Source organism: Scomber japonicus, chromosome 12 (assembly GCF_027409825.1).
Source record: "Scomber japonicus isolate fScoJap1 chromosome 12, fScoJap1.pri, whole genome shotgun sequence".
NCBI classification, from domain to species: domain Eukaryota; kingdom Metazoa; phylum Chordata; class Actinopteri; order Scombriformes; family Scombridae; genus Scomber; species Scomber japonicus.
Genome location: NC_070589.1, coordinates 4,744,450 through 4,768,311, shown reverse-complemented (window position 1 = coordinate 4,768,311; position 23,862 = coordinate 4,744,450). Strand labels below are relative to the sequence as shown.

The window sequence follows — 23,862 nt, the reverse complement described above, 5'->3', positions numbered from 1 at the left end:
TCACAAACTGTGTTTCAACATTTCTGTATTCAGGATTTAGTGGGCGGGTCTGAAGCATAAACCCTCCCCTGCTGCTGTAGAGGTAAACATACATTCAGCACACACTACTATTACTACAGTCTACAGTTAGCCAGTTAGCCACCGAGCCACCGAGTTAACCGCTGATTTAGCAGCAGAAAGCTCTCAGTCGTAGCGTCCATGTTTCTGGTAGAAGTGGTGACTTTGATTGACAGGTGACACTTGCTAGGGGGCGGGGTTTCAGCAGAATGGGCGGGCACACCCACAGCAATTGGTAGCAGAGAAAAAAGATTTTTACACAACTTTGAAGCCTAATTTCATTATTATTTGGGGATTTTTTTAATCATTCAAATTTGGCAGGGTGGTTAACAACACACTTTTCTGTGGTATGTCAAACTCAGAACACATATTTATTCTTACTTTACACAGACTTTAATGTGTAGCATTACTAGCACATACTACCCTAGCTTTGGTAACATTTAGCATTACATTTTGTTTGTTACATCAGCAATTTCTGGTTTAATCAAGACAAGTTTCTTGAAGTTCTTCTGATTGATTGATTCATCTTTTTGGCGTTTCCGGAAGTTACGGCAAAGGTTGGCAATTTTCTGTATATATTTATTTAACAAATCTGATGTACAGAGACAAACCAACAGTGAACTCATCCAATGTCTCTTTGTCCATGAAGACAGTGATCACTGTAGCCTTATCAGAAACAACTCCAAAGAGTAAAAATAGCAATAAGTAACCTGCCACTGTGCATGTGTGGAAATGTGGTTCAGTTTACAGAGCTTTGTTAGCTTGTTTTGCTACATATTACAACCTCTTGTCTTTTAATTGAAGATTTTGAAAAATGCACAATTACAATTACTTTCTTTCCTATTGCAGTCTTGGCTAATAATGTCAATAACCAACAATTACCTCATGAGCTCTTTGGGATAAAGATAAATAAATACAGTTGTAAGACTTGCTTTCAGTCTCAGAATACATTTTAGTTCATTGTGGAGTTCGTGCAGCCCTGGTGACAGCTGTAGCTCAGGAGGTAAAGAGGGTGCACTAATTGGACGAAACATGAGCATTGGTGGTTTGTTTATCAGCTCCTTCAGTCCACATGTCAGTGTGTCCTTAGGCAAGACACTTAACCCAAACCTGCTCTCAATGGCTGTGCTTATGGTGTATGAATGTGTGATAAGCAGGTCCTCACACTGTGTGGTAACTCCTGTCAACAGTGTATCAATGTGTGTGAATGGGTGAATGTGACATGTATTGTAAAAGAGTTTTCAGTGGTCAAAAGTGCTATATAAGTACAGTCCATTTACCATGATGATGGATGATTTTCAAAATGACACAAAATACAACACCATTGGACTGACCATTTACTGGACCTTTGTTGAAAGCATCAGCATAAATAAAAGATAAATTATGAATGCTCTGATTAATCTCCTTCATTATGATTCTCTTCATGTTACTCACATTTACCTCTGATTTCACCTCTGACTTTGAAAATGAAGCAAAGTGTAAGAATGTAATAACGGTGAACAAGTCAGTGAACTAACAGGTATCTAGGTCTTTAGTTAAGATTTCATATGAATGCCCCTTCAGAACACTAGAGACAGTCAGTATGAGGACCTGGTATGTTTATTTGTCTCCCACTGTGCTGCTCTTGTGGCCTTTTGGGGCAGAGATATATCACCTCATTGCCCTCATTACATATGTCTGCCTGACCTTTGCAGCGGCACTTCCATCTGTCACTGTAGGGCATGACTGCTAAACAAAATAACCACATTAGCATTCATCACTAGTCTGCATGACTCTCACAGCAAAGTCAAATTCAAAAATATTAAGGTTCAGAATTGACAATGGCAACATCTAAGTTGAAAAAAAGACCTGTAGCTATTCAAAACTCAATAAATGTGATTTCCATTTTAAGTATCCCAGCCGTGGAATTACACTATATTTGTGCCTGAATCCTGAGCATGTGATTGGACATTGCGAGCATAGAACATTTTGTACAGTGTACCACTATTTCAGCCAAATGGAAAATTGGAGTAGGTAACCTCTGTTTGGCTGTTTTGTCTCCAGTCCAATATTTTTCCATATGCCCATTACTTTCTAATACTGGGCACTGGGCAAGGTCCTCCCCAAAACCTTGGTATCTGAGACTGATGCTAAGTCATACAACACTATACTCTTTATTTTATTTATCTTTATCTTCTCAATGGTCCCAAAAAATGCCCAAAAAACAGCTTGAATTAGTCAGGGTGTGGTTTAAACAAGGTACTGGTATTCTAATAATGAACTCATTGTCAAGCCTGTAAACAAGCTTCAGCTGCTTGATAACGATTCATAATTAGAATCAGGTATGTTAGAGTGGGGAGATACCAGAGTGTATAGAAGAAATGGACGTAACATCCGTGATGTTACCCCTTGGTTTGTGGACTGCTGCTCGGAAGCCAATAGTTCCGAATCTGGGCAGCGCCATCTTGAAAATTTCACAAATGAACATCATATTGCATTGAAGAAGGCTTTAAACTAGCGATTGAGACCATAAACACATTTTGAAAACGTTTACTGAGGTTAGAAATCAAGTGAGAAGTTGGTGAATTCTCCATTGACTTGTATAGAGACGGTCGCCCCCTGGTGGCTTTTTGATAGAATGCAGTTCTAAGTTACTTCCGCGTTGGCCTCATTTCAGAGGAATGGAACTTCCCGCCTGGAAGATACCTAAAAAATGCACAGTGGTAGCTCTCACAGGGTTGGAGACCACTGCCTTAGACATTCTGGTCCGTGTTGCCATGCTGATTTGTCAGTTGCACATTCATACTGCAAATATTCCGATCTACCATATTCTAAATCTGTTCTATTGGAGTTCTGTGGAGGCCTTCGGACTACACTGAGCTTAGTGGCACAATGGTGGCATTGAAGAATCAAGATCAATTAAGAGAATATTCCCTGCACCATTACGTCACCACTGTCAGCCTGAACTCTTTACACAAGGCATCATGGATTTATGAATTCGTATTGTTTATATTCATATCCTGTCTGGATCATCTGCATATGGGAACAGAAATTGAGATTGGTTGAACCAGGTGATGTAGTCACTTCAGTTTCCTGTTCTCAACTGACAGGAACAGTACCTGTTCACCTCAAGGTTATAATTATTATTAACCTTTATTTTACCGTGAAAGACTATTGTGGGGGAACATTTTATTTACAATGGTGTTGAGAAACAACAACAACACAACAGCACGCAAAACAATATTAGGTAGATAATGGTCGCTCACTTAGAGTCCGGTTCTGCATGAGGTTTCTTCCCATTAAAAGGGAGATTTCCTTGCTACTGTCACCAAGTGCTTGCTCATGTGGGAATGTTGGGTCTCTTTAAATTAAATTATAGAGACCCAACATGTGAAAAGTGCCTAGAAATGTCTTTTGTTGTGATTTGGCACTATATAAATAAAAGACGATTGGTTGATTGATTGATTGAGATAAGGAAAAGAAAATGATAAATGAATACAAGTAAACATATTATGTTTATGCTCTAAAACAGATTACATATAGGGTGGCAGTAACTGTAAAGTAATGGTAAATGGGCTGTACTTATAAAGCGCTTTTCTAGTCTTTATAACCACTCAAAGTGCCTTTTACACTACATGTCACATTCACCCATTCACACACAGTCATACACTGATGACAGGTTACTAGCATGCTCATCAGATGGAAGCTAACCATTCATACACACATTTATACACTGTTGGCGGGAGGAGCAATTTGAGGTATCTTGCCCAAGGTCATTTCGACATATGGACTGGAGGAGCTGGGAATCAAACCGCCAATCTTCCAATTGGTGGACGACCGCTCTACCTCCTGAGCCACAGCTTTATATATAAATAAAAATCAACACTGATCTTTCCTCAGTGCCAGGGATGGCCAGCCAACTTTTCAGTAAAGAGTACAGTGGTGGTTACTGTAGGGATTGTTAGTTATAGTGGTACACAACATCCAGTGTCCAGCATCCAGGTTGGGCATGTTGTACGTTCAGAGATGCTCTGTTAATGTCTGGTTGTTTAGTTACCGTTGACTTTCTGTCAGCTCAAACTATTGTGGCCATTATACTATGATCTCGTCTCCTGCATTATTAAGGCATTGTAACCCCACATCTGCTCCCTGGATTTTATTTTTATTTTTTTCACACAGTTCTCTGTACACTGTAGATACTGTTGTCTATAAAAATCCCAGGAGATGCTCAATCTAGCCTGTCTGGCACCAACAATCTTTCCACTGCCATAGTCACTTCACATCACTTTCTCTTCTTCTTCATTCTAATGTTTAATCTAAACAACAGCTGACCTTCTGCATCCTTTTATGCAATGAGTTACTGCCTCGTGATTGGCTATATACATTGACAAGCAAGATGATGAGGTACTCTCAAAGAGAAATCGGGGAACGATGGGACATCAATCCAAAGACAACTTGATGAATTCATAGACAAACAGCTCTCTTTATTCCAGTTTATTGATATACTTGGTCAGAATATCAGACCTCATTTCTCAAATCCTTCCACACAAGCCTCCCAATCAGTGGTGTCAGTTCATATTATGACTGACTGTAATAAAGAATAGATAAATATAAACAGAGTGATGAAAGATTGAGATAAAGTGATGTAATTTAGTGTAAGAGTAATGCCGGCGCTCTAATTAGATGAGCGTCAGAGCAGCTGTCTGTGTTGACGTGTTAAGTTGAAGTTATTATTTATTGATGGAGTGATCGATTCCAGTCAAAAGCGGGTCACGTACTGAAAGTAATGCCAAGTGCAACTTTATCAGATTAAGAGGCAAGACTTACACTTTTATTAGCCTAAAATAATATTCAATATTATTGGATATTGTCAAATCACATATTTCTAGTACTGGCTTATTTTTATTTAATTTTTTTTATTAAGTGACACTCCATTCTTTTGTTATTGCACTTAGTAGAGACAGATTCATATTAGAGCAATGTTTCAATGTTTGTACATTTCTCAAACATGAGCAAGTGGGCAACATGATACACATATTTGCACTGCTGGTTTCACACTACTTTAATCAACAACAGTTGTTGGTAGTAATGTGTAGCAATGTGGCCACAAAGGCAGTGATGAAAAAGACTACATGCTAGTAAACAAGTGTAAACAATGCAGGATTTATACCACACACCACAATACAATTATATCAGCAAATGTCAACATATCCTTTACATTTACACCTAGTATCTGGATGCATTATCTGGATAATGACATCCGATCTATATCTAGAAAACTGCTGCCATGAACAAGTAGCATCCATTTGCAAAGGATGCCTTGTAGTTACTGCTACTACTTGTGGCTTGCATTAGCTGGCAGGAAGAGGCGGAGTTAGGTGACCTTTCAATTTATAGGGACTTTTTTTCTCTTCTGTATATGGTCTAACTGAACAGATTAGATTTACACCTGGATGAGATCCAATCAGTTTTACATCTGCATTAATGTGTTTTTACTTATCCGGACACAGATTACATTTTCATTGCAGGTGTTAAAGGGTATTAAGGCTAATGTAAGGTAAGAGTAAACCTTATTGATCCCCTTAGGGGAAATTCAAAATTGACACAACAGTATTCTTGTAGGTAATAAAAAAAACATCTGTAAAATAATCTGCAGTGTTCCTGGGATTAAACAGTAATGACAGCTTCAGTGTTATTAGTGGTAGTGGGAGGTACAGGGAGCTGTGCTGTTGTACAGTCTGATGGATGATGGTATGAAAGAGACCCTAAAACACTGTGAGGCTTGGCATGGTATAGGTTAGACTCCCAAAACACTGGATCCTACACTCATCACACTGCAACAAATACTATCTTATGTTAGACCTTCACGACATTTTTTAAACTTCAATTTCACCATCCCAGTTTACAACACAGATTCTCTCTTCATCCAGGTTAACCTTGTCAGGTTATTCTTTATAAACAGAAACATCAGTTGACAGAATCATCTAAACTCAAGGCCCTCTCATTATGCCGTTGCACACAGCAACTACTGTTCAAGCTGTTCAAAAATAATTTGGTGCACCTCTTGGACTTCTCATTCATGTTGACTCTAATGTCAAATCTGAAAGCTGACCTGTCAGCGCCATGGCAACAGAGCTCAATTTATTTAGACTTAACAAAGCTCTTTTAAAGACACAGGAGAGTGGAGTGGTGCCCGTCTTCTCTTTGTTTCCCTCCCTTTGTTACTGTAACGTGTAGCAGCACATTTCACACTTCATTTTTCATTATTGATCTTGTTTTAAAAACTTGTTCCAATTGATCGAGTTTCAAGTTTTATCACTTCATCACTGCACATCTAGAGCTTTTTCACTGGAATTTGTCATTGCAGATAAAGGAGCATTTCACTCTTCCATACTGTACTATCCAAGGTCTAATTGTAGTGTATTTTCTGCTACAGATCTACGTATCATGTATTTCTAATATTGTATTTCTAAGCATTTCTAAGCTAAAAGTTCTGTGTCTGTGGAGGCCTATATTATAGTTTATATAACGGTCAGAGTCATAAGATCTGTGTAAACTTGATATGAACCTCCGTTCATAATAGCCCGAGAGACAGGAGGACAGCTGATACCATCCTTTATAATGGTACCATTCTATATAATGGTAATTAACATCAGGAGGTATTGGATCATGGGAACATAAACAAGTAATTGATTGTGTCCTGTGTTCATGCTTAGGACGTATGCATTTGTGGGGCGTAAACTTAGTATAAAAGATTGTGCAAACAGAGAGCACGCAGAGACAGACAGAAATGAAGGCTCCATTTTGACCAAGGACACCTCAGCAGCCTCAGATTTGATAGAGTTCTGTCTCCACTATTGGCAATAAAGAAAACTAAAAAGAGCGTTGACTTGGTCTTAAATTAATCCATTCTTCTCACTCGGAGGGTGATAAAGTTCACCACATAATGTTAGGGTACCCATTTTTACAAAAAATGGGTACCCTAACCCATTCAAAAATACTGTTTATTCATCATTCATCATCATAGTTCATTGAAATTCACCATCATATAGTGTGATTGGAAATATTTTTTCTCCATAGAAAAAAATCATAAAAGAATACACTTTCTCTGCTCTCTGAAAACTTCATTAAGGATTAATCACCAATTTATTAATGACTGATGAGGTGTTCATTAATGGTTTGTGGTTCCAAAATGATGTATAGAGACTAACTATGAGGGGATACTGTGAAATGCCCAAATATCAACAGTATGTGAGGGTTAAATAATTCTCACATAGTTTGATGTATCAGATGACTAACGAGGCCAATCATAATTAAAGTCCTTTGGCAATATAGAAAAACCTCTTAGAGATTATGATCTTATTTAGTAGTTATGTATTAATATAGAACAGAGATACAAATAATTCAGATTCATACAAATTGTGGTTGGCAGTAGAATGTGTAAAAAAAGCCATGCCTTACACAGGTGGTTTTCAGTTTGAGCTGAAACGCAACATGATCCATCCGAATAAATAGAGCCTGTTGCATTTTTACAGCTGTTAAAAGCCATGAGGAAACGTGGTGATACTGCTGACATTTGGCCTAAATGAGCAGGTAGACTTATCAGAGCAGGAGGCAGGGAGGACAGAAAATGAGCAGTGATGGAAGCTTTCAAAGCCTGCCCACATGCTCACAGCTTTCCTTCTTAAACCACCTGTGTGCTGCAGGGATGCATAAACAGCACATAGCTTAGAGATTACACAGTGAATATGAAGTCAGAGCTGGTGTATATTTATTCTGCAGTGTTTAGCTTGTTGTGAAGGGGATTTACATTAGTTTCATTTAGCTGCTGCTTGAGTCACACATTATACTTAAGCACAGATTGAATCTGAAATCATGCAGTATCAAGTTACATGATTATATGTGTGTGTGTGTGTGTGTGTGTGTGTGTGTGTGTGTGTGTGTGTGTGTGGTCTACACTTCTAGGATTTTATTGTCCTCAGATTTTAAGATGCTTTTTTTTTTGGCTTGGTTTGGAAGTTGACAGTCCAGTGGTCATCAACTCATAGCTGTTCCATAATTTCGGACAATGTCAGAGATTTGGGACCAAATTCTCACAATGCAACTGTTATGATGAAGCAGACAGAATACTCTGAGGCTGAGGAAACATTGTAAGCACCAATTCTGAAGAAAATTAATAAAATGCCAGTATTAAAAAATGTTAAAAAAAAAATAGTTTTGCATTTTGTTGGTGCAAAATGTAAATGGACATGTTCATCCCAGTCATTCACAGGGCTAGCAACCATTCACACTCACATTCACACTAACGGACAATTTAGAGCCACCAATGAACCTAATCTGCATGTGTCTGGACTGTGGGAGGAAGCCTGAGTACCTGGAGAAAACCCACACAGTCACAGAGAGAACATGCAAACTCCACAAGTAGTGACACAAGTTCCATTCTGTAAAAAGTATACATACAGTATATTTTTTGTCATAATATTTTCTAATAAAATGCCAGCACTGTGTAGGATGAAGTTAAAGGATAGTAGTGATTGTATACCTTGACTTGGTTAAAGTTCATTAAGAGCAAACGGCAGAATGTTTAATAAGAAATCTTTTTCAATTGATGGCAATGAAGGAGGAGGAGGCTCTATAGCACATCAACCTAGAGTTTGAATGGCTGGTCAAGGTTGAGATTATTTTCAATATTCACCAAAGCTCTTTGACAGGATGGTGAAAACTTAAGTCTTCCTTGAAAAGAAAGCAATAAATAGAAAGAAAATAGATTTCTGCAGGAGTCTATAGAGTCCAGCCCTCTCTGTAAATGGACACATTCTGTGCATAGGACAAACCTCATGCTGACCTGACTGCAGCTAAAACCATTTGTTACTTCTCACTGTGTCCTGGGAGGACTCCTCGGTCGCATGTACAATACATATGCTTTCCCATTTCAAATATATATAAAGCCATTAATATTTCAGAAGCTATGAGCTAATGATAGACTGTGTCACTGCAATTCACCAGCAGCTCTGCAGAGGACTGTGGAATATTCAGCCTCTTCCATCGTGTGTTTGGATCACAGTCAGTCGTCCTCAGGTCCTTATTAACTTGCATTTCAGCTCTACTGGATCTTCATTAAATTACAACAATATTCAGGTCCTTATTTCACATCTGTGTTTGGAGCCCACTGGGTCTTGGTCAGTTATTAACTTTCAGAGCAATGCCTGAAAATCATCTTACTCTGAAAATTCATGCTTTTAATCAACTTACTGTATCTGCCTATGGTAGTTTTTGTAGATGAAGGCATGTAAATAGTTCTTTACATGGGGGAATCCATCCATTCATATCGTCTGCTCTGTGCTATAGAAATAACATTGCTTCACTTAAATAGTTTACTGTTTAAATATAGTGGTGGTTAATTAATAAATGTAATCATTTAGTTTAAATGATGTACTTTCCAGGCTAGACAGTGTAATTTGTAGGCTGTGAATGCTATTGTTTATTTCTGCATGAGGCTATTAAGGACATTAGCTGGGTAAATATAAAACAATTGACTTTATAACTAAAAAATATCCTTCCATTTCTTTAAGGCAGGGATGTCAAAGTCATATTAGTTCAAGGGACACATAGAGCCAGACCAGTAAAACCATTGCATAAAAAACATATCATATATTTTCTAACTATAACTATATATTTTGCACAGTGGGGCTGATTGACAACATTTTGCACAATATTTAATGTATTAATGTTTCAGTATATGACCACAATATGTAGGCCTATCCGTTGTTTTTTTCAGAGAGTTGTATCTGGTCAGGATGGAAAAACCTCTGAAGCACCAGAATAATTGCTATTACTTTTCTGCAATTTCCATTCTTTGTAAAGTTATCCTGTGGAACAGATTGGACCCATTGGCGGGCTGGTTCTGGCTCCACGGGTCATATGTTTGATACCTCTGTCTCTGTCTTTACATCTGCAGTGTATTTACATAAGTCACATACGTTTACTTCCCCAACACTGCACAGAAATAAGACGTGCAAACATCCTTGTGTGAGATGTCTCAAATCTTGACAGCTTCAGTGACTATTTTAGGTCATCTGATGCTTGAATGTCAGTTACTGTGGCTCCAGTTTAAATCTTGCAAACTTTCCACAACATGGACAGATACTCCAGAAATGTCTTCTAGCTCAGCAGGGATGCTGAAGTTATCACATCAGGAGGCAAAGTTTTCAACACTTTCAACACTTAGGAGGAGGAGGAGGTTTTCAACACTTCCGTGAAAAGCCGTCATCTATCTTGTTGCCACGGCGGCTGATGGCTGGATAAAGTTAGACGGTGAAAGGACGTTGAAGCATCTGCCCTCACATTGATGAAAATGGAATTGGCCAGTTCACATGCTGAGGAAGGACGTCCGCCTGGAACATTGCATTAATAAATCATGTAATTGGAGTGCTGCCCTGCTCATGATTTTTTACTCTGCATTTGAGGATTCAGCAGCTTGCTGTGGAGAAGGGTGTGCTGATATGTTAGTATTTTTAGTAGTCAGTGTTATGACTGTAACACCTCTCAATGAAGACACATGGACTACAAGACAGAACACATGTGAGCTGCCATTAAATCTTCGCTTTGAAATTCTGCAGCTATTCTGTAGACTGTCACTTCACAGCCAAGTACAGACTTTATAAGATCTTTTGTACTGCTGTGTTCTTGTCTAGCTATTCATACAGGTACAGCATCTGGTGAATGCTGATTCTGCTATGGGTATGATGTCTTACCCTGGAAGGATTAAAGGGGAACTCCACCAATTTCACATGTCAAAATCGATTGTTATAGTCATGAGGAGGGGTATTTAGGCTGTGGAAAAGCCTGTGTTACAAACTGGGGGCATGGAGTTTGAATGAGTTTGGTGTGTTCACCAGGCAAATATTTTTTAATGAAAGACTATATAATGTTACATTATAGGAAGTGTAGGATCCAGAGTTTCTGGTTTCTGACTGAGAGCCATACCAGAAAACATTCTTTTAACAATATTCCAGCCAGCATGTACATGTGGGCCACATAGGGGTTCAATTTGGGCTGCAATATTGGTCCTAAGTAGGTTTGTCCGCAATTTCCATGGTGGCCCCAAATGGGTGAGTTACACATGTGGGGCCCATGATTCTGAAACAATACAGGGCCCATACAATTTGCCCTGTTTATGCACATGCCCGCTAAGCCCACTTACATCACTTATGGGGTCCATACAGTCAGCCCACATGGGCTTCACATGTTATTGAAACCATGTGGGACCTGCAAAATTTGCCCAGTTGAAGCCCATGCCCTCTCAGTACCCACAAAGCCTGCACTTAACCCATGTAGGGGCCACATGGACATGCTGGCTGAGATGTCGCTTGTGCCCAAGGTTTAAAAGTACAATACAAAGTAAATGGAGTACTTTTATAATAGTAATTGTGACTGATCTATACTGTAAAAGAAAGTCTGCTGTATGAGAGCCACTAAAGCCAAAACAACAACAAAAACAGCAGTCTGGATAAGGGTCAGTGGTACTAAAGGCACCTTTTTTGACCAGGTTATAAAATATACCACAAAAATGTTCTTCTTCAATTAAAATATATAAATAACATTCTTCATTATGAAGGGAAGTTGACTAACACACATCATTGACCGTGAAAGAGTTCCTACTCCAGCTTCCTGTCACTGATCTCATCCATTTAAATGCTGCTATCCTGTTCATCGTAGGTGTTAATTAACTATCAGTTCCTAATTATTAGTTCCTTTCTCTGCATACATTACGTGTGCACCATCACCATAACACCCACACCATTTTTCAGTGACTAGAAGTGTACGTGAACAGGCCAGGCTCTGCTGTACACTTTATTACTAACACTGACCAGAGATATATCAAGTCTTATTATGCCTGATTGCTGCAGCAAACATCCAGCAGAACATATCTATGATCTATAACCTAATATTCTGTGCCACTATGTGTGTATTTTGTCTCTGCAGCTGCACTCAGACATGGACCATGGAGACAGCGCTGTGAAGTACACTCTGACAGGAGAAGGAGCTGGAACCATTTTTACCATTGATCAAATTACGGGTGATATTCACGCATTGGTGGGACTTGACAGGTCAGTACTCATCAATAATGTTATAGTAGTATTGTCTAAAAGTGCATCATGTGGCTTCTAATAGAGAAAAAGGAAGCAACTCTAACCTCAGATTGATCTTCAATGCTGAAATATATCTAATTGTTTGTTGCACATTCTGAAGTTACCCATGATGCATCTCTTTTTATTCCATTTTAATTATAGCAAATATCATATTATTATATGCACTTGGACTTTGGGACATTGTCTATGATCCTGCTGAGACAATGACTGCAACACTATTTAAATATAAATTTACATTTTAAGTGCAAACCAGACACTTTGTTCTATCTGTGTCAGCATAATAATAGCTGTTACTTTGCTGTCAAATAGAATCTGTAGCTTCAGTGCTAACAGCTGCTACCAGCAGGCCTCGAGCTATGAGGATTAATTTAGAACATTAATTAATGAAGAAAAAATACATTCCAGTGTGAATGACATACAGTGTGGTATTCGCTTTCAAAGCAGTCTCAGTCATCAGTTTACAGAGTTTAGGCTTTGATGTATTGCAAGTAAATGAGAACCTAGTATAGAGCTTACTCATTCATGCTAGCATTGGATATGATTGTTATTTCTGAGTTGTACAATCCTGCTTATATTACAACATTGTGTGTGTTGGCATCTGAAAGGACTTCAAAATCATGGATCCCTTACTCAATGCCTGGACATTATTTCATCATCTCACCAGTACCTGAAGTAAACATGCCCCCAACAATGCATATTACTGTCTGACTGCTCAGTAACAGTCCACTGAAGCAACTTCTAAAGCAACCAAGATACATATTTAAAGGAGGCTTCATACGTTTAAACAAACACTGAATTATGTCTTATCTTGACCCATCTTTGCTCACTTTTCCCTTTTAATCACAGTAGTTCAGGTTGTAGATTACTACACCTAAGCATGACTAGGTTACGACATTATCAAATGATTTCACCATCTGGTATAGTAAGGGTAACATGGGCTAATTGTGATTGTTAATGGAGTGTCATCAGATACGATTCCTGTGCACAGCTGTTGTATAATTTGCAATTTAGCAAGCTGATTAGCCAAAACAATGAGCTAATGCAGGTTGAACACAGGCAGGAAACTCACGATACATAGTCATATCTAAAGATTGCGCCAATGTCTTTTTTCTAACCTAAATCTTCTATGGTTTGGTTAAGTTGAGACATGTATGGTTAAGACTTAGCTCTGGATCACAGTCATGGATATGTATAGGAAACCATTTCATTAATAAACATGAATTAAATATATATAGTGTATGTAAATACATAAAAAAGAAACAATGGTAACTGTCTAACAAAATGTAACATGAATCATAGTGTCTGACATCAAAATGACATGCTCTGTTGAACAAGCAGTCCAGCTGTCCTCGTACCTATTATGATGATATAATGTCACACTATTTCTGCCTAGACAGTCACAGTTGAAAGAAGCCATCATTTGTAAATAGAGATCATTTAAACAGTTTGAACACCAGTGAAAAGTGCCTAAATATCTGTAAAATAAATGATGGTAGTCGCCATGGCCCAGCCAGCATGTCCATGTGGGCTCCACAGGGGTCCACAGGGGTTACATGTGGACTCCACATGAGTTACATGCGGGCTATGTGGGTACTGAGTGTGCATGGGCTTGAACTGAAATTTTGGAGGTCCCACATGATTTCAGTAACATGGGTCCCACATGTGATGCCCATGTGGGCTGACTGTATGAGCACCATAAGGGATGGAAGTGGGCTAAGTGGGCATAAACAATTGTATGGGCCCCATATTGTTTCAGAAACATGGGCCCCACATGTGTAACTCACCCAGTTGGGCCCCACCTGAACCCCAGTCAGAACCCACTTGTAGCTCATTTGGGCAAACACATGGAAACAGACAAACCCACATGGGACCCATATTACAGTCCATATTAAACCCTTATGGGGCCCTAGTGGACATGCTGGCTGGGATATTGCTTGGTCCATTCGACATAGCATTATAGGACCATTTGGATTCTCTATATTGATAATAATAATGCTGTACTAGAGACTATCATTGCAGACTACTGTATTAAACTCTGAATAGTGTCACACAGCCACAGAGATCCAGAGAGTCAAGGTGTCTTCAGCAAATGTTTGCCTTGCGTCCTTCACACATGGACCATGTCTTTTATTCACCCCAAACAGCCAAAATACCAACTGTACATCAGCAGTGACCGTGCCTGAGGTCGTGTGTGTGTGTGTACGGGTATGTATGGGTGTGTATGTGTTCAGCTCAGCCTCTGATTGAACTCAGAACTCACCAGAGGCCTTAGTTCGTTTCAGCATGATTTGCTCCACTCACGTCTTTGCACTGACTTTGTATGCAACAAACCATCTACAATTCACTTTGCATTCTGTCTAAACACAGTCAAACGTAGAATCAGACAGGAGACAGTGTTGCCATGACAATAAGATGCTACTTCCAGTGTCCTACTGACTAACCTTGACACCTTTGATACAAATCCACTCATACATCATTACCGTTAGTGTGGATGTTAATGGAAATGTAATGTGTGTGTGTTGTTAATTCAGGTTTTCTTGAGTTAAAGTTGTCAGATTTGATCTTGAATTTTTGTTGTTATTGTGTATCATGGATTACGTGTCCCATCTGTTACACATGGCAAATAATCAGATTTTCTCTCAAGCTCACTCTGTTGGCATTAACACAAGCTGTCATCTAATCTATACTGACACCTAAATACTTTGTCACAGATATCTTAAAGCCTGACTAAATCATCATCATCATGTTGTTTTTGTTGTTTGGGAATATCTAAAACAGTGTATTTCATGTGTTAATCCTTGGTGTGTGTTACAGGGAGGAAAAGTCCTTCTACACCCTGAAGGCCCAGGCTGTGGACATCGACACAGGTCTTCCTCTGGAGCCGGAGTCTGAGTTCATCATCAAGGTGCAGGACATCAATGACAATGAACCACGGTTTCTAGATGGACCCTACAGCGCCAACGTCCCTGAGATGTCTCCAACAGGTAAGACAGGAGACAAGAGGACAACATACCTTTTAGATTTCTACATAGAAGAAACATTTCCAACAACAGTCAACACTAGAATCCATCAAGCATCACATATTAGAAACCTTTTCTTGCCATTTCAGTAGAGAATATCAGCAGAAAAAGGTCAATATTCACAAGCCACAGAGTCATAATTAAATGCTGATAGATTCATTAAAAGCCAGTTTCATAATGTTTCAGCTTGGTATTAACACAACAGTGCTGCTCATGTGGGAATGTTGGGTCTCTTTAAATGAAATGAAATAGTACAGTCCAGACCTGCTCTATGTGTAGTACCTTGAGTTGACTTTTGTTGTGAATTGGCGCTATATAAATAAATATAGATTGATTGATTGATTGAACATTCAGGTGCTCAAATAAAGACTGAGCAAGGTGCAATTACCATTCCACCTGTTCATACATTAGAAGACCAAGACAAAAGAAGAGTTATAGTTCCCATACTTAAACACTGTATTTATGGGCACACCTACTGCCACATACACTCATATAGAACAATTTTTGCACACTCACATACATGCACATACATTTACATTCACACTTGCACCTATTAAGATTGTATCCACATAATTGATAAATAAGTATTCCCAAAATACTCATAATTAACTGTATAAGTACAAATATATCTATAATATCTACACTCAGTCCCGGTGCCATGGGTGGGCCTCGGGGTGCCAGGCCTGTCACCACCGAACACTAGTAGTAGCACATTAAAAACCTAAAAGAAAAACAAAACACAGGCTACGATGATTCAAAATTGTTCGTTTCCATTGTACGCCCCCCCCCAGCCCCCCCGCCCCCAAAAGTAATGCAATGCCTGCCTGTGAATCTGTGCCTGACACTGCATCTGCCTACACTTATATACACACATTTATAATGAAATGCATAATTAGACAATAACAATACCATCATGAATCTTGATCATTAGCATTATAGTACATCAATAATAATACATCATTAAATAATCTTGATAACAAAAATACAGAGTATAAATTGACAATGTTAACAAGTGCCATGATCTGAGTCTTTTTTGTTTAATATCTTATATTCTTTGTCTTTTCAGTTCAGTTCTAATCTGTTTAAAGACCACTAAAGACCCCTTTGTAATGTACTTCAATTGTAAGTGACAGGGAACTGAAAAAAGACTCCGACTTTTTGTGTTTGTTCATGTTGAAGAGGTATTTCCTCTGGTTATGAAAGTTGCAAAGGCGCTGGGATTTGACTGAACAGTATGCACACTCCACTTTGTTCATTCAAGTATCCAAACAGCAGTCTGTAGATATCAGGCTCGTGTTTTGTCAAGGAATTGAAATAGCAGGAGGGGATGAATTAGTGAACAGACCTCTGCTCTGCTCTGAAACTGCTTATTAAAGTGGATGTGTGAAGTATTCTGCTGCTGACAACCTGTATTTAATACATAACAGTGACAGGCAGGCACTGCCGCTCCTTTATTAATACTTGTTCAACTCTTCCAAATGATGTTAAAACATATCTCATTTCAATCCTACATTTGGCAAAAAATAAATGAATAAATGACTAAATTGAAACTGTGAACTGACCCCAAGCTTGACAAAATATGAGATGATTTTAAACTATAATTCAATGAGAAGTAATAAGTGACAGGAGTATGAATAGTAGGCTTTACACTATCAGGATTTTTGGGGCCGATCACCGATCAGTGAGTTTAAATGAACCGATCAGTGAGTTTAAATAAACCGATCAGTGAGTTTAAATAAACCGATCACCGATCAGTGAGTTTAAATAAACCGATCAGTGAGTTTAAATAAACCGATCACCGATCAGTGAGTTGAAATAAACCGATCAGTGAGTTTAAATTAACCGATCACCGATCAGTGAGTTTAAATAAACCAATCACCGATCAGTGAGTTTAAATTAACCGATCACGATCAGTGAGTTTAAATAAACCGATCAACGATCTGATCACATCTTCTTTGTCCACGCTCCGTTTCTTAAACTGGGCATGCTCCTCCTCGTGTTCCTATCCAGGTACATTTGTGGAGTTGAAACATTTTGCAGATGCTTCCCTACGAGGTTCTTTAGTGTTGCACAGATTGCAAATAGCTTGTGTTTTATCTGTCTGCCCACAACACCCACATGTTTGTTTGAATCCAACAGCTAATGATTCAAGATTTAATAAACTTTATTGTCCCTCACATGGTGACAGGGCTCAAAACTAGCTGTCAAACAAACATGTCGGTGGTGTGGAACTTCTTCAGAGTAAATGAGACAGATAAAACACAAGCCATCTGTAATCTATGCAATGGGAGCATCTGCATGTGCGGATCGGCCAATTAAGACATTACAGCCGATCTCACAAATTGCATAAAATGCTAAATATCCGTCGATCCGATATAGCCGATCAGATTGGCGTAAAGCCTAATGAATAGTCTCATGTTCATCTGGTATTTATATGTGATCTCTATCTGGATCTCTTAACCGGACAAGGATCTGGTTTTGGTTTGGATTAGATATTTCAGACAGCTGTAAGTCTGACAGCTCCACTTGTCTTATTTGCATATTAATTAATACATGTTGATACAGAGTGTAATTTGTTATTAGCTAACAGATTATTATAAGACCTGTCATGACAACTACTTTAGTTGGACGATATATTGTTTCAGAAATAATTGATAAATTATATTATTGTCATTCCAAAATCATAAAAACACAGACTGTCATTATGGTTGGTGACAGAGTTATTTATTTACCTTTAATTCTCCTTCAGTCTCCACTCAGGACGTACACAGTGAGGAATGGAGGACACTACTTGTTTAGCCAATGAGACATGAATAGCCTCTTAGCTGCTAATGTGAAGTCTGCCAATACTGAGGTCAAAATGATCAAAGTCATGTCCATGTATCATATAATAAGTATATGATAAGACATGATGATGTCAATAATTAGCATATTGTATGATAAGTTGATACCATAATTATGATAGGCCTAGTTCGTTCATGCCCATGGCTTCTTCTCCATAGCAACAGCAGCTCATGGGTATTGCAGTATCCTTTCTGGAAAAAAAACCCTGATTTCTCTGAAGCTGGAATAATTGAAACCTTTTATACTGTATTGCAGGAGTGTAACAGTTCCTATGAGATTGTTACATTATCCAGGAGAGTTCAGAGTTTATTGGATCCATTGTTTAAAGAAAGAAATTGAAATGCAAATACAAAATGGGGAGAAAACACTTTGGGAACCAGCAAATCAATTTGATGGAAAATACATGGAAATTTCTTGTATAGGTCTTATACAAAGTCATAGAAATCAATTATCATTTTAAAGTCTGTTTGGTACTATGTTGGTGTTAGATAAACAGTCATCAAAAACACTGGATCCTTTATCCTCTGATGAGTATCTGTAACAAAGTGAATGTCATCTGGTCAGCATTTGTTTAGATCCTGCTGTGACATGTGTTTGGATGGATGGATTAAATGACATCATGACATCATGACATCACACAGCAGGAAAAAAAAAGATGAGCAATGAAAAAGAGTTCAGAACAACTTTAGATAATCCTATCAAAAAGAAGAATATTGGAGACATGTTTTTTATTGGTAGAATAATGTTGTTATATAAAAAGTACAAAAAAGTGTAGTGGTTGAAGAATAGAAATAGTAGAATTTTGAGTTTAAAAGTGAGAGGAGCTAGTAAAATAGTTTATCATGTGTTTGTAGTAATAGAAACATATCATAAACAGAATTTTATTTACTAAGCTTTTTGGCTCAGCTTGAGTCTTAAGATTCACTTTGCTGTGTGCTCGGACATATTAAGTTGTATTTGTCAGCACACACACACACACACACACACACACACACAGTGCACTAAGCCAGACTTAGTGGCCCATCTGTCTGCTAAATACCATTACTGAGAGGTAATTTAACAGTCAAGGTCTTTAAACCTTAAGCTGTTAATGCTTCAGCTGAGGCCCAAAGTGCTCTGAGAGAACACAAGCTTGACCCCAGTAAGTCTGTGTTGCGGTGAAATACAGCAACAAACTATATAGCGGATTAGCCGTGGGTAGCAAACAGCACCAGTATCCATACAATAATAAAAAAACATAATCCTATCATAGAGAAGTTGACTGCTAAGAAAAGATGCTGACATTTTTTTCCTTCCCTTTCATAGTTGTTGCACTATTTCTGTGAAGTTGCAGACTTTTCAAAGAGTTCCTGATATGCTTTGAATCAGTGCGTCATACTGCACATATTCAGTTATTTTGTTTGTGTCAAAGCCAATTACTTTACCAGGATATATGCAGCTGAATCCTGTCAGCAGTGCTCTGTGCTGCTGCTGCTGCCTATGAAGAATACATTACTACAGACGCTGGTTGATTTTCTGTAACGTAGCATGCAGGTATTTAACCATCACTTACCTTCACTAACAGTAAACATATATATATAAGAAAACAATAATCATCACTTTTGATTTATCCTGTTCCAGCAGATTTACTGACTACTGACATAAAATAGAATTTATATACAGATCTTATTTAAAAATGCAATAAAAAGAATGTATAAGATCAAGTAAAATACAACATTCAAAAAGAAGTGCAGCAGTGAAATAAATAAAATCAGGCCAGCAGCAGAAAAGTGGTAGTAAGTTAAAAGCTAAAGTAGTGTGTTCCATAGATTTAAGGTGTAGTTGATCAAGACTACATCCCTGCTTCCCCATCCCACAATCTGATTCCAATCTCAGTGTGGAACAAAGTGCTGGACCGACAGCAACAAACTGATATTGCCATCCGTAGTGTCATGTTACTAATGTGTCTAATTATCACAACCGGCATTATAATCCATCCATCTGTAAAATCCATGTCAGCTACCCCCAGGCTCAGGAGTCATGGAATACAATGGAATGGTGTTGCATAATTAGGATCCAAAAAAAAAAAAAAAGCACAACTGTGTTCTGTTAAATTTACAGGGAGAACATTTTTAAAATATGATCAGATTATTGATACATTTAGTAAAAGGTGTGTATACCAAATGTTGAACCACAGATGTGTTTAGAAAACATCAATAGTCGATCTGACTGGTCAATTAATGTGTTTCAGAGAGCAGAGAGAGTGTATTTTTTAGCTTTTACAGAGAAAAAACAGCTCCTATATATCCTATTTTACCTAAGACATGAAAATATAACATAGCAATAACGATTGACTTTTTTATTGAAAGAGAAAACACTTTAATAAAAGTCATAACATTTCAAAATAAAAGACATTTGGGGTGTTTTAGGGGTGCTAACCCTAACCCTGTCAAATGTCAAAACAGGTCAAATGTGAACCAAACAGTATGTAAGGGTTAAAGATTGAAGAAGAACAACACACTACTCTACAACGCACATGTGCACACATAGGACGACGCCCACAAATGTCTTTCCAGTGACCGTCACTGGACACTGAGCAGGGAGACCCACACTGACACTGTCCACTCCTGCAGTCAGCTGATGGGCTTCTCTGATTTGTGCTTGCAGCTCATGACTGTGACATTTCTCAGCAGGACTGGCAGCATGTGCACCTGTGTGTTGTGAAGTGTGACACAGCAGTAAAAGTCAACTCAGTGACATTTCTTTTCTCTTGTCTTTATTTGCATATTTGGTATTGAGGTCATCCAAAAAGTAATAGACAGTAATGAGACTTTAACATTGTGTTACTTGGATTAGATTACACTTTTATAACAGGTCATTAGTAATTATATTGGAATGTATTTTTTAGATTAACACTTTCAACCCTAGCTATCCCAAACAGTTTTTAACAGTGCAGTGTTAATGTTAATGAATGAATGTAGGTTTAGGGTTAGGGTTATATAAAAAATGCTTTCAAACTGAGATAATAAAGAATGTGTCACTTGTGTGTGTGTACCTTCATCTACTGCAGAGAACAAGGCAATGTCACACACTTCTGCAGATGTTGCAAGACATCATTTAGTCAGAAGTACAAGTGGGCTTTGTAACTGAATGCAGTGTAATAGTAGTTCATATGTTGCATCACAGCATCTATACAGGATATGACATCATCATTAGAGATTAAACATAAATTAGGGCTGGGCAATTAATGGAAAAATAATGGGAACCGACATTTAGAAACTCTAATGGATTTAATCTTGCTCATGTCAATTAATGGTGATGTTCACTGTTGCCATGACAGTAAAGGTTGCATATCTTTAAGGAATTTGAAAACTTGTCTCCAGTGATGATTTGAACCCAAACCATGATCTTTACATAGTTGTAATCAAGTCAACTAGACATTAACCACAGCGTCACACCTTAAAACATCTTTATTTTCACTCCCTAAAGATACTCATGTGTGAGGGCAGCAGTGGAAAATACTAAACTAAAGAAACTGTGAAAATACATCATTGTTCATCAAGGGTGGAGATAATCCTTCATTAATTGTTATCCAGGTTAAAAGTTCAATTACTCATGATTTTGGTCGCCCAGCCCTAACATAAACTACATGGAGAAGTGTGACATACAGCCGATGGAGAGGAGATGATGCAGATGTTACCAGACAATAATGTGCTAAAGCAGATAATCTACTAATCTACTACTTTCAGTGTCATACTGACCAACCTTGACACTTCTGACCTCAATCAACTGAAAACCCATACATCCTCACTCTTACTGGGTGTTTTATTAGTTTAGGTTTTCCAGTGGAAGAAAGTGACTTAAAATATTTAAAGATGTTAGATTTGATGTTTGATGATTCTTTGTCGCTGTTTTTTACTTATTGCTCATTCTTCCTGGACCCATCTGCAGCACATGCCAAATAATCAGATTGTCTCTAAAGCTCAGAGTGTTGGCATCAACACTAGCTGACATGTAACCCCTGCGGACACCTCAGCGCTGGTCAACAGATATCTTAAAGCCGGTTTTAGGGATGACCCTGAAGGTGTCAGCAAGGTTTTCTTAGCTTGGTTTGAAAGAGTTCACCTGGGAATTTCAAACTGGTGGTGTGGAGTATTTACAAAGGCAAGGAGGGTATGAAGTAAAAACTCCCTAAAGTTGCATCATGGGAGCTGTACCTTGTTTTTGTTGCTTGGCTTACACTAAGGTCTTAAAGTCAAGATATATATCCACTGCTGCTGTTTTGATTTTGACTGTTCTTTGTAGACTCTCCAGCTTCACGGAAGTAAAATATTAAATTGTTGGGAGTAGTAAATCAAAAGTAAAAAAGTAAAATAAAGAAAAGAGATCCCAGAATAATCCAGATCATACCATTTAACCTCTTCAACAACACTCCACAAGGACAGCCAACATATCATGCAGCTTTGGGCAAAAACCACACAGTTGTTTTTGCATGCAGTATACATGTGTTATGTTTGCCTCTTATAAAATATTGTTTAAATATTTCAGCCTACTTGGGTCCCTAAGGAGTCTTAGGATTGCATAAATTTGACTAGAAAGCTGCAGACTCTTGTGGATTCACTGAGCCTAACTGTATTCATGTGTGATGATTTTAATCTCCACGGTAACTGTTTTATTTCAAACTTGACCTCACTGTATGTTACCTCTATTATAAAACTTTACAACCACAAACTAGAAACTTTGAGCATTAAGAGTGTATGACTTCCCTGCTTATATTAATAATAACTAATAATTCATAAATCATACATAAATCTAAATCACAGCATTCATGTGTCTATAGTGTTCCTCAAGGTCTTGGTGAGTTAATGTGATATTTTGGAGGGAATTTTGGTCATTTTGATCAATTATTGAATTGTCAAAACTGGTTACATTTGCACAAAATCTGATCTGTGTAACACGTGTATCAACAAAACAATTGCTGCAACAACTTATGAGACAAATGCTTCTTCACTGTTCCCCACCCAGGATTGCTTCTCTAACCTTTACGTCACCACTGCCCCAGTGATTTTAAGCATGTGAATGGCATCGTATACTTCCATCATAATGTTCTAAGCTTATACATTCTATGAACCAACTTTCACATCTCAAATATGTGACTAATCAAAACCTTCTGTTCTTTACAGATTTCTAACTAGAATAGCTTGACCCACAATGACAGGCTACTACTTTAAAAGTAGCCCATGAAAACACATGCTTGTAAACACAGTAAAAGTGTTCATGAATCACCTACATGATCTAATCTGTAGTGTTTCACTGACTTACTCTCATTCAGCATTTGGAGAATATCTCTCTGCCTTTTCGCCATTTTCTCCTCTGCTTAAGAACCTCCTCCAAGCCTCTTAATAGTCCTCCTCCCTACTCCTAACAGTTTTTCACCTAAGGAGCTCTCTAAAAAACCAAGATGCTTTGGGAATAACTTTTATCTTTGCTAGGATCTAGTTAGTGTTAACTGTGATGGGCAATTCTTTGAAAAGGGCACAAGTCTAAGAATTTTCTCAGAATTTCATCACTAGGAGCAACTTCTTGTGCTAGAAAGTTTTATTAATACAGCTCCAGATGTAGAACGGAATAATTGTATCTAATTATAATTAATAAACTGGGTGTGTGTGTGTCCAGGAGCCTATGTGACACAGGTGACCGCCACTGACGCAGACGACCCCACATATGGCAACAGCGCACGGATTGTCTACAGCATTCTTCACGGCCAACCGTACTTCTCTGTGGACCCAAAGACAGGTGAGAGGACCATACCATCCAACTTCCATAACAAA

General features: G+C 38.2%; 1 pseudogene; it reads left to right on the top strand.

Annotated features, from left to right (window-relative positions):
- The window catches only part of LOC128369199 (cadherin-12-like), a 115,326-nt pseudogene that overhangs the window by 24,112 nt on the left and 67,352 nt on the right, over positions 1-23,862 (top strand).